This window comes from Vombatus ursinus, unplaced genomic scaffold (genome assembly GCF_900497805.2).
Source record: "Vombatus ursinus unplaced genomic scaffold, bare-nosed wombat genome assembly UNPS02003292.1, whole genome shotgun sequence".
Lineage (NCBI taxonomy): Eukaryota > Metazoa > Chordata > Mammalia > Diprotodontia > Vombatidae > Vombatus > Vombatus ursinus.
The window spans coordinates 3,353,039-3,364,486 of NW_020943070.1; the positions used below are offsets into that span (position 1 = coordinate 3,353,039).

Genomic DNA, 11,448 nt, shown 5'->3' on the forward strand with positions numbered 1-11,448 from the left:
AAAGAAAGAAAGAAAGAAAGAAAGAAAGAAAGAAAGAAAGAAAGAAAACCTTCTGGACTGATGGGTAGATGCCAAGATGGGCTGTGGGCTGGTTGTATTGTGCAATGCTCAGTGCTAAGTGATAGAGATGGAAGGGGAAGTCATGTCAGGCTTGAGGTGAGGGCCCTGGGAGTTGGGCTGTGGAGAGTTCCCTAAGGGCCCAAACAGGCAAATTTCCCCAGGCTAGGGCTGGCCCTTGAGTCAAGAAAACCTGAGTTCAAATCTAGCCTCAGACACTAGCTGTGTGACTCTGGGCAAGTCACTTGACTTTGTTTGCCTCATCTGTAAAATGAGCTGGAGAAGGAAATGGCAAACCACTCCAGGATCTTTGCCAAGAAAACCCCAAACAGGGTCATGCAGAGTCAGACACCACTGAACAACAGAAGGGAGGGGGAACCAGAAGCTGCTCCCGGACGCTGGGGCTCAGAAAGGGCAGTACGGTCCCAAATACCCACCACGGTAATTCCCCTCACGCGTGCACCGCGCTTTACAGTGTACACAGAGACTGAACAAGTTTGCCTTTGGCCCTCACAGCTCTCTGGGGGCTGGGGGGGGCAGTGGCTATCCCTGCATGGTACGGATGAGGAAACTAACAAGCAGAAAGGTTAGGAAACTTCCAGCACTCCCAGCTGCTGTTAATAGACCCATAAATGACTGTTTTAGGCTGGATTCCATCCAGCCCCTAATTTGACAGAGGAGGACACTGAGGCTCAGAGAGGCGTGTGACTTGCCCAGGGTCACATATTTAGTGTCCGAGGCAGGATTTGAACTCAGGTTCCAAGTCCAGCTTTTCGTCCACTACAGGTCACTGGTTCCGGATTCAAAGGAGAACGTCCTTGATCGGCCTCTTACCCTTTGGAAGCTCGTTCAGAGAAGGGGCTTCCTTCAGCTGGAGAGGGAGGGAGAGTAGGATGGCCCTCAGGAGGGGGTGGCCTCTGGTGGTATTGGGCCTGGAGCCTCTCCCTAATCACTGTGAGGCTGAAACTTGGCTCTGTGTCCAACTTAAATTGCTAAGCGAGCCTGAGGATAACCTCCTATCTGAATGCCTGTCCCTTCTCTGAAATAAGGGAAGAAAATGATGAATAATTATGGCTTCTGTTTTTCTAAACACTTTCCTTACGACTACCTTGTGGGGCAGCCAGTGCAAAGAGTGTTTCCCCCATTTTACAGATGTGAAAACCGAGGCCCAGAGAATACTGGGAAAGACAAAGTAACCCAGTGGTCTCAAATCCCATTTCTGCCACTTACTATCTGTGTGTCCTCGGGCACAGGACTTTACTGTTACAGAATTCAGTTCCTTCATCCCAAAAATGAGGGGGTTGACTTGCCAATCGACTGCTCTACTAACAAGCATTTGTTAAGCAGTTCCTGTGTGCCAGGTATTGTGCTAAGCACTTTTTAGAAGTATTCTCTCATTTGATTCTCATAATAACCCTGGGAAGGAGGTGCTATTATTATCCTCATTTTACAGCTGAGGGAACTGAGGCAGACAGAGGTTAAGTGACTGGCCCAGGGTCACACAGCAGGGAAATGTCTGAGGCAGGATTTGAACTCAAGTCCAGGCCCATTGCTCTATCTATACATGGGATGGGCCATAAGGATTAATGGGTTCTACCCCAGGAATGATATAAAATAGCTTCTGACTGGAAGGCCCTGGGGAGCAGGAGCCACTCCAGGGCTAATCTGTGTCTTGAGCGACCTAGAGGACAGGGAAAGGCTCTCTGACCCAATTTCCATTTAAACACATCCTTCACTCACTCCCCTCCCCTCCATCTAGTTTAATTTCCATCCCCATATAATTCACTCCTGCCCTAGCACAGCAGATCAGGGAATGAAGGGAGAGTAGGAGCTGGAGGTGAGGTTCCCTGAGGCCTGGGGTCACCACCTGGTCTGTCCCTCTGCTGGCCTCCCCTTCCAAAAGCACTTTTTAAAGTTCAATTTTCTTCAACAATCAGGCTTTTCCCCCTCCTTCTCACTTTCTCCACCCCCGGAAAAAAGGAAAGACCAAAAGAAAAAGAAGGGGGAACGCCTTAGAACAAACATGCAGAGGCTAGCCAAACCCATTCTCTCCTTGGCCATGTCCAAAAGTGCTCATCACATCCAGCTCCCAGAGTCCATTCCCTCTGTCTGGAGGCCGGCACCAGCCTTCTCCCTCAGCCATCAATCCTCTGGACACAGGGCTGGCCATTGCATTGTTCTGAGCTAGTGGCGGGCAACATTCAGCCTCCCTGAGCCGCACTCAAGGACCTAGAGGGCCACATGTGGCTTCAAGGCCACAGGTTCCCCACCTGGATCTTACGTCTTTCCAATGTGTTTATTATTGTTGCTGTCGTATAAATTGTCTTCGTGATTCCTCATAGGTATTATTATCATTCCCATTTGGCCAATGAGAAAATTAAGGCTAAGAGACACCTGCCCAGAGTCACACAATGAGTGTTACAGCAGGGGTAATAATAATAATAATAACTAATATTTACAGAGAGCCTACTATGTGCTAAGTGCTTCACAAATATTATCTCATTTGATTCTTACCACAACCCTGGGTGGTAGGTGCTATTATGATCCTCATTTTACAGACAAGGAAACTGAGGCAAGCAGAAGTTAAGTGACTGGCCCAGGGTCACGCAACTATTACGTGTCAGAGGAAGGGTTATGATAATATTAAGAACTAACATTTACACAGTACAGTACTCTGTGCTAAGCACTGTGCTAAGTGTTTTACAATGATTATCTCCTTAGATCCTCACTACAACCCTGGGAGATAGGTGCTATTATTATCATTCCCATTTTATAGTGGAAGAAACTGAGGCAAGCAGAGGTTAAGTGACTGGCCCAGGGTCACACAGATAGGCGTCAGAGGAGGGATTCTCCTGGTGATCTTGGAGTGCAGCGAGGCCTTCAAATCCTATTCCCGCCATTCCCCAGCTTTGTGACCTTTCCTACGGTCCATCATCACTCCGAGCCTCGGTTTCTTCGTCTGTAAAATGGGGATAAAAATGACCCGCGCACTCTGTAGGCTCCAGCCGCGAACGACGTGAATGTCAGTGATACTGACTAAGGCCCGGGTCAGTTTCAGGGCCGGGGGAGGGCGGGGGGACTGGGGAGTGCTCTAGGAGGAAGCCAAGAAGAGGCCTCAGAGGAGGAGGAAGGAGGGAGAGGAAAGGAGGATAAGAAGAGGAAAACAGGGCGGAGAGAAAAGGAGGGAAAGATAAGCGCAAAGGAGGGAAGAAAAGAGAGAAAGAAAAAGAGAAGGGCTGGAGAAGAAGAGGAAGAACGGCGGCAGAGAAGCCAGGGAGGGGAGCGCGGTCCCTTTAAGGCGCTGCGGGTGAGCTCAGTTCAGCCGGCCCCGCCCCTCGGAAGCTCCTCCTCTCCCTCCGTCCCCCCTCCCATCCCCCGGCGGCAGTGGCGGCGGCGGTGGCGGCCTAGTGCGCCTGCGCGCCTCCTCAGCGGCTCCCGGCGCCGTTCTAGTCATCTCGGCCCCGGCGGCTGTACAGGCACCAGAGGGACTCGGGCTCCAGCCGCCGCCGCCTGTACGGCCCGCCATGGGCTCCTGAGGTAACTGCCGCCCCGCACCCGGCGGACTGAGAGCGAGGGAGGGCGGGCCCTTGGGGCCGGAGGGGAAGACCCCGGGCCAGAGGGCTGGGGGGCCGAGGGGGCGGGGCCGGGAGGAAGAGGAGGAGATGTGCCCCCCGCCCTCCTGGCCGCTCTCGCTCCGTTCTAATCCCCCCGCCCTCTCCCGCCCGCTCCGTTCTAATCCCCCCGCCCTCTCCCGCCCGCTCCGTTCTAATCCCCCCGCCCTCTCCCGCCCGCTCCGTTCTAAACCCCCCGCCCCTCCCCGTTCTGTGCCCGGGAGCCCCTGGCTTCTCCGGGGCCGTGGGTGCACTGATCCTCTCCCCCCTACACCAAGGGCGCGACGTGGCGTGGCGTGATGGTCCATCCCCTTGTGCCATTGGACCTCCCCGTGGAGGTGTCCTAAGGGCTGAGTGATGGGGAGGGGGGGGCGGGGTAATTGTGAGGGTGGGGGGTGGGGGAGGGAGGAATCCTTGCAAAGAGGGGTGGGTGGGTATGCATGAGCCCGGGCTTGGCCCCCAGGGGGGAGGTACCCGAGGTTCGAGGTGGAAGAGGTCTTCAGACCCGATTCACCAGCCCCATCGTGCAGATAGGGAAACTGAGGTCTAGAGAAGGTGACTTGTGATTTACGCCAGCTAGGAGGTTCGGGCTTGTACTTAAGAGGGTTGGAGGTCGGGACCTTTGAGGCCATCTAGCCCACCCGCCCACCCACTTGTTTTGCGGATGGGAGAACTGAGGAGGTTTAGTGAGTGACTTGCTGAAGGTCACACAGGTATCAGAAGTGGAATTTGAACCCAGATCTTACAACTCCCGCACCGTGATGCCCTCCTTGGACCTCCTAACCCTAAATCCAGGGCTGTTTTCACTATCCTGGAGTGCAGTGGGACAGTCTGGGCATTCAGTCTGTATGCAGGGGTGTTAGTGGCTTCCTGAACATACTGCCTCATTTGGTTATCACAACTACCCGGCAAAATCAGTCCTGTAGTTGTTATATAATCCTGCTTGACAGATGAGGAAACTGAGGTTCAGAGGTTAAGTGATTGCTGAGTCTATAGTCACACAGCTGGTGAGGGTTCGAGTGGGAATTTCAGCTCAGGTCTCTTCCCACCCAATCCCATTATTCTCCAGCGAAGCCCCAGAAATAGCCATGGGGCACATACTTTGGTTTCTAAATCCTTTATTAAATGTCTACTGTATACCCTATAATTGCTGTGCTAGGTCTGGCCTCTGATTGTAGGTAAAAGGTGTCGACACCCCTCCCCAACCCCAGTGGTCCCTTATGACCCAGAGCCCTTCTGGGTACGAATGGGGAGGGGAGGAAAGACCCTTTAGACCTCGATCAACTCTTGGGGCCTGCCTTGGAGGCCCCAAGAGGAAAAACTCCTTCTCTTGCTTACCATAAGCCTCCTTGCTTGTGTGAAAGAGTAATTTTTGTGGTGGAATCCTTCGGGTGGTGGGTGGGGAGGTAGAGAATCATAATGACTCCCATTTATATAACTCCGGCTCTGGTCCTTGCTCCATGTGGGATCATGGGTGAGTTTCTTCATGGTGCTGGGCCTCAGTTTCCTCCTTTTAAGTATATAAAACTTGTATTTTAAAACCTGGGCTTAAAAATAGATTGTCTATTTTAAAACACATTGCGAACTTACATAAGCTGAACGGCTTTCCCCATGATCTTTTAATTCACATCCTTGGTATGAAAGATGATGTTAATATTCACTATTTCATTTTGTTTTGGGGTGGGGATATGTGAAATGCTAACAAGTTTGGTAGGCTTTGATGAATCTGTCTGTCTAGCTGGGCTCGGTCTGCTCGACTCCGCTCAGCTCACAGCAGTGTACCCCCCCATGCATGTCTTGGCTGCTTGTGAAGAGGCACAGGTGTAGACTGGAGCCTGCCTTCCTAGCTCTGGGCCTTGGGGAAAGATGGGTGTGGATGGGAGGGGCTCCCTGCCTGTTTGGATGCACACCTTCACTAGAAATGCCGACCTCAGGGTAGCCAGGGGAAGGGGATAGAGAACGCATCCCCTTCTGTGGGCTTAGGGACAGCTGAGGGAGGGCTGCGTGGGTGGTACCCGTGTGCCAGGTAAGATAATCCATGTGCTTTGGCAGTCAGAGAAAAGCGTGTGTGTATATGTGTGTGTGCGTGCCCCCAGGGGCCGGGATCTAGGGAGCCAGACAGCTAAGATCACTCTGCACCTGCCCAGTGGGGTGGCTTGGTCTCAGAGGGAAGGTCTCTGGCACCTGGTGTTTATAGCTTCTCTTCAAGCTGCCTGCCTTGTCCCCTTTCAGTCGCTGTCCTTCCTTTTCATTGAATTGGACGTTTTTAGAGCTCGAGGGTTGGCCAGCCCAACCCTTATTTTGCAGATGAAGACACTGAGACCTGGAGAGGTGGTGGTCCACCAATGGAAAGGTGGTGCCTGGGGCGGAAAAGCTAGCTAGGAAGAAAGGTGAGATCAGAAACTAGACTCCTGGCTCTCTGCCTGTACTCTTTTCACTTGACTTGACTGCTCCGGAAGGGGGCCACGTCGCAAATGAGTTCGTGATGCGGGGGAGTCCTAGCCGAGGCTACAGAGTGGGGTCTTGGTGGCTCCATGCCCCGTGGAGTATGTCGTTTGGGAGGGAGGTCAACGAGGGATGTGTGTGTAAGGACCGCCATAGGCCAAGAGTGTTTGGAAGGCCCGGCTCACGGGAAGGCCGGCCTCCCCTCCGAGGCCACCTCCTGAGCTTCCGTTTTCTCGGAACTAAGATGGGAATGATGATGGTGCTTGTGCTGCCTGCCTCTGTGGGATGGAAATTGGAGTTATTAGTAATGATAATTTGCCTCTTTCAGTCTCTTAGCAGTCTTGGGTGGACTGGAGGCTCTTTTTTTTCAAGGAGGCCTTTTTTATGGATCTGATGAACGGGAAAGACCCTGAAAGACTGAGGCTTACTGGGGGTGGTTTACTTCTAGCCTCGTACCTAAGAGGAGGTGCCCCTTACTGCCTAGAGAGGTTTCTCTCGTGTTGGGTTTTTGTTTGTTTGTTTGTTTGTTTGTTTTGAATCATCTAGATCCCTCCCTGTATGTCTCTCCCCTCTTAGAGACCTGTCTCTTACAACAACTCTTTTTGGGAGGGAGAGACAGCAACAGCTCACCAAAGACAGCCCGTTGGAGGAAATGTGCTGTGGTCTGCAGGATGTGCCCCCAGAGCCCCCACCTCAGGAAAGGAGCAGGAAAAGGGGGCTTCTCCTCCGTGGAGCGTGTTTGTGATCGGGAGGCTCATCCGGGCTCTTTGCCCTCCGTGCTGCGAAGTCCCTGGGGTAGAAATGGGCACCGCGAAGGGAGGGCCAGGCCGCTGACTGCTTTGAAACCTGAATAACGGCAGTGCCCTTATCCTTCCGTGAAGTCCCGTGGTTTGTGGTGTTGTAAGCTCCTGGAGGTGAAGGACTGTCTCTCGACCACCTCTGTGCAGCCTTGAAAGGGCCTCCCGTGTCTCTCCCGTGGGCCTCCCGTGTCTCTCCCGTGGGCCTCCCGTGTCCCTCCCATGTCCCTCCCGTGTCTCTCCTGTGTCCCACGTGCTCACCAGATGCTTAATTTGGCAAATGGGGATTTTTAGAAACCTTTTATCACTGCTTTTGCTTTATACGGGTGTTAGTTCCCCGTGATTCGGCACTTGGAAGAACCCTCTTTGGCAACAGATCCCTCCGTTGGCCAAGTTTCACATGGTAGGTCCCCTCGCCCTGCGGAGAGGAAGGAGGCAGCTCCCCTGAGCGGCCGAGCTGGCCGGAGTCCTGAGCTCTCTCAATCTGCTTTTCCTCCATGTTGCACTGGTCTCTGCATCCGTTCGTCCGGGTCTTTCCAACTTTCCCCAGATCCTTCAGGTTTTATGGTTTCTTATGGTACATCCCTCTGGGGTCATCAGCCAGCCAGGATTTATTAGGCATAGACTTTGTTCCAGTACTTGATAAGCCCTGGGAATACAAGGAACCCAGTGAAAGGACAAGTGTAAACCCTGGAGTTTACAGATTAAGGGTGAGATAAACAGGTCCTTTACCTCAGTTTTTTTGGCCATTCTCCAGTTAATGGGCACACAGCACACAATGGATAATAGAAGTAGTTTTATAGATGTGTCTCTGACCTCCTTCTCCTCCTCTTCCTCTACCTCTCCTTCTCCCTCCTCCTCCCCCCCTCCCCCCCCTTCCATCTTCACACCTAATAGTGGCATCCTTGGATCAGAGGGGACACACAGCTTTAGTAGTGTTCCGAGCGGTTTTCCAGAAATGTTGGGCCAGTTCACAGCCCGCCCTCTCATAGCCCCTCCAGCAACTGTCATCTTCAGTTTTTGTCATTTCTACTAATCTGATGGCTGTGAGATGACAGCCTGCTGGCATTTGGGTTTGCATTTCTCTTATTATTCATTTGGGGCACACTGGTATGTGGTTTCTGCCCTTTGAGTACTTACCTATAGGGGAATGGCTCTTGTCCTCATTTCCACCTCAGACATTTTCTGCCCCCACGTGTCAGCCTCTGCAGTTACTCCATCCTTCAGAGGACAGGCCACTCTTGGGAGGAGCTGGGCCATTTGACCCTTCATACCCATGCTGCCCACCACTGACAGCTGTCTTCCAGGTCAGTCATTGGACGGGGTGTGTGAAGGCACGCCCTGCTTCTGCTCCCAGACCCAAGCTCCTGTGCCCTGGCCACCATCCCCTTTATGGGCTGTGAGCTCTTTGAAGGCAGCGATCAGGGCTTTTGCCTTTCTTTGTATCCCTGGTGCTCGGCACGTCGTAAGCACTTAATAAAAGCTTTTTCTTTCATTCCTTCATGAATCCAGTAAGGCGCCTTCCCCTTCCTTCCTATGCCGCTTTTCTCAGATCACTCTTCAGTCAGTAAGAGGTGATTGAGGGGCCCCACGCCAGGCATGGAGGGCACGCTGGGTGGTGGGCAGACATTGGTCTTTTCAGAGGGTCGGGATCTTGCTGTTTGTGGCTTTGACTCCCTTCTCCCATCTCCGTTCCCAAAGAATGCTATACTGCAAGTGTTTGTTTTGAGGGATTGAAGTTAATTTTGCTTAGAAAAATGTTATCTCCCCCCCTCCAAAAAAAATTGTACCTTCCTTTGGGATCCCCAAATATCTCCTGGAGATATAAAGTGGGGGTGAGCTTACTGCTTGGGGGCGCCTTGGATTTCCAGGCCCAGAATCTCTGGGTCCAGTGGTAGTCGACGGATGGGTTCTCAACATCCCTATCCTGACCTGTTGGTCTCGCTCGGATTTACAAGGGAGGGCAGGAAGAGAAAAAGACCGAAGGAGTGGCTTCTCCTTGGCCTTCTGGGCCTCAGCTTTCTCGCTGTCTCCAGGACCCTGCTCTTCTTTTCTCTCCCTGTTCTTAGTCCTCACAAAGACTCTTCAAGTCTTCCACATGCTTCTTATCACTTAAGCTACTGCTATTTTTGCCCCTTCCACTTTTTTTTAAGCATTTTTTTTGTCCTGGAAGAGCCCTGTTTGAGTGACATAAACTCCAGGAGGTCCCCTTTCAGGAAACTCCTCTGCCCAAGTCTGTTCCCTTCGGTAGCTGACTGAGGACTGTAGAATTCTGTAGACTTGGCTTAGAAGGGCTGACATTCTGACGCCTGGAGCCCGGGGGGGTCAGCCCAGCCTGGACAAGAGCCCCCTTTATGAGGTCGGTTACCAGTGGGCGGCCAGCCTCTCTTTGCCCCTTCCACGTTGGGGGGATTCTTAACAAGTTTTTCCTTAACTCAAGCTCAAGTCTTGGGTGAGCTGATGGCCCACCACGGCCCCAGCTTGGATCCATTCTGGAAAGTATCATCTTTCTGGTGGGAGGGAAGGAAAAGGTCAGTGGAAAAGAGAACTCAAGGGTCCAGGGTAGCTTCTGATCCCTTCATCTTGCAGAGGCCAGCGACGGGATGCTTTATCCCTTCCACCTAAATCTGTCAGCACGCTGCTTAGGAAGTCACTCTCCCCTCTTCTCCCAAGGCCGCCGGAAGATTAGATTTCTTGATGAGTCAGGGAAAAGATGAGGCCGGGCTGGACACCTGGACTGTGTTGTGGTTGTCTGGCCCCCCCTCCCCAGGCTAAACCTGGTCCCACGGTGGCACGTACTTGTTACGAGAACCAGTGGCTGAATGACCAACATCCGCACGCACATCCTCAGAGACCGGCAGGGTCAGGCTAAGCTCAGGGCACTGACGTGTACTGAAATGTTGAGTGAGGCCAAGCCTTTGGTACGAGTTCTCAGACTGCCTCCCTCCCCACCCCCGGAGCCTGTCCAGTGCCTGGCTCGGAGATGTGGGTCTTATTGGTGTGTGGTAGTCTGAGCCTGGCCACCCGGGCCAGGGAAGTTTTCTAGACGGCCGCTTCCTGGTCCTTCCTGGCTGTGGCGGGAATGGGAAGGGCCACCTCCCACCCTGGAATGGCATCACTTCTCACACCACTGCAGCCACACGCTTCAAACCAAGCCGCAGCCTTTGTGGAAGGGAGAGCTTTAGGCGGGGAACTCTGTTTGTCCGTGTTCCACAACGTTCATAGGATTGCAATCGCAAGGTTTTGATCCCATTCGTCGGCGGCCTGAGCCGCCTTCCCCAGAAACTGTCCACCCAAGGCCAAACAGCAGGCAGGGTGGTGCCTCCCTTCTTGTCATTTAACCTGGCCTTCCAGCTCAGAGCGTGGGAGCCCCGCCCCTTCCACCACCTTGGGCATTGTCTGCATGGACGCTCTGGGGCTCAGTCTTCCCTCGGCCTGGCTTCTTGGCATGTTCCCCATTCTAGTTGCCTCTTACACGGGGCTCAGCCTCTCCCTGGGTCAGGGAGCCGTTCTCACCACACCTGGGCCTTTTTTCCTTCTAGCCTGCTTGGGGTCCTACAGTCCGAATGTTGGGTTATGTTGCTGAGATGATTCCCCTTACCTCTCTGTAGCACCCATTGGGCCAACATTCAATGCCTCCTCTAGGCTGGGCCCTGGAGTCCAAGGGGCATAGGGCTTCTGAGGCCATCTAGTCTATCTCCCTCATTTTACAGATGAGGAAACTGAGGCCCAGAAAAGTTAAGTGACTTCATAGGATTAGAGAAGTAAAGCTGGAAGGGGCCTCCAAGCCCCTCTGGTCTCATTCTCCAGCTGAGAAGGCACAAAGTTTGGATAAGATACTGTCCTTACTTTCATGAAATATAATAGGAGAATGAGATAAAACAAATGACCCAGCAGACAACGTCACATACTAAATACGTTAGGGAGTCAGTCACACAACGTCGGTTCTGTCCAGTGGAGGGAGAAGACCTTCCCTGACCTGTGCTGGCCTGGCTGAGCCGCCGAGGCTTTGTAGAGGAAATGACATCTGAGCTGGGCCCGTGAGGGGGTGTGTGTGTGGGGCTGTGCACATGTGTGCGTGTGTCTGTGTGCACGGTTTCACACTAACCCTGCCTATGTTGGCGCCTCCCACACCTGGTTCTGAGCTTCATTCCACTTCGTGGAGCGTGCAGCTTGTACCTTCTGGACTGTAGTAATCCATCACAAACTTTTAAAACAACACCACAAACACATTCCACGTTTGCTTTCCCTAATCAAGGAACGGTGGAAACTTAGCATGAGTCAGGGTCCTGGGACTCGCTAGTTCTGTGGTAATGGGATGATGGTCTTAAAGAGAAATTGATATCATTCCTCAGTGGGGAATACAAAGTAGGGTGAGAGGGAATCGAGGAGCTTCACCTGCCTGGGGAGGAGAATTCATGAAAGGGCAGTGGCACAAAATCAGGCTGGAAAAACTGGAGGCCCCGTGCCAGGCTGTGGAGGGCGGTGCCGCCTCTAGGATGTGGGGTGCCCCCCATGCCAGGCTGTGAAGGCCCCGT

At 52.9% G+C, this 11,448-nt stretch overlaps 1 protein-coding gene across 1 annotated transcript in view; it reads left to right on the forward strand.

Moving 5' to 3' along the window:
- The first annotated feature begins 3,499 nt into the window (after positions 1-3,499).
- The window catches only part of TMEM184B (transmembrane protein 184B), a 50,556-nt gene continuing 42,607 nt past the window's right edge, over positions 3,500-11,448 (forward strand). Inside the window, exon 1 of the mRNA XM_027871322.1 lies at positions 3,500-3,594. The gene's annotated coding sequence lies outside the window, so the exon portion shown is untranslated. The remainder of the gene's footprint in view (positions 3,595-11,448) is intronic.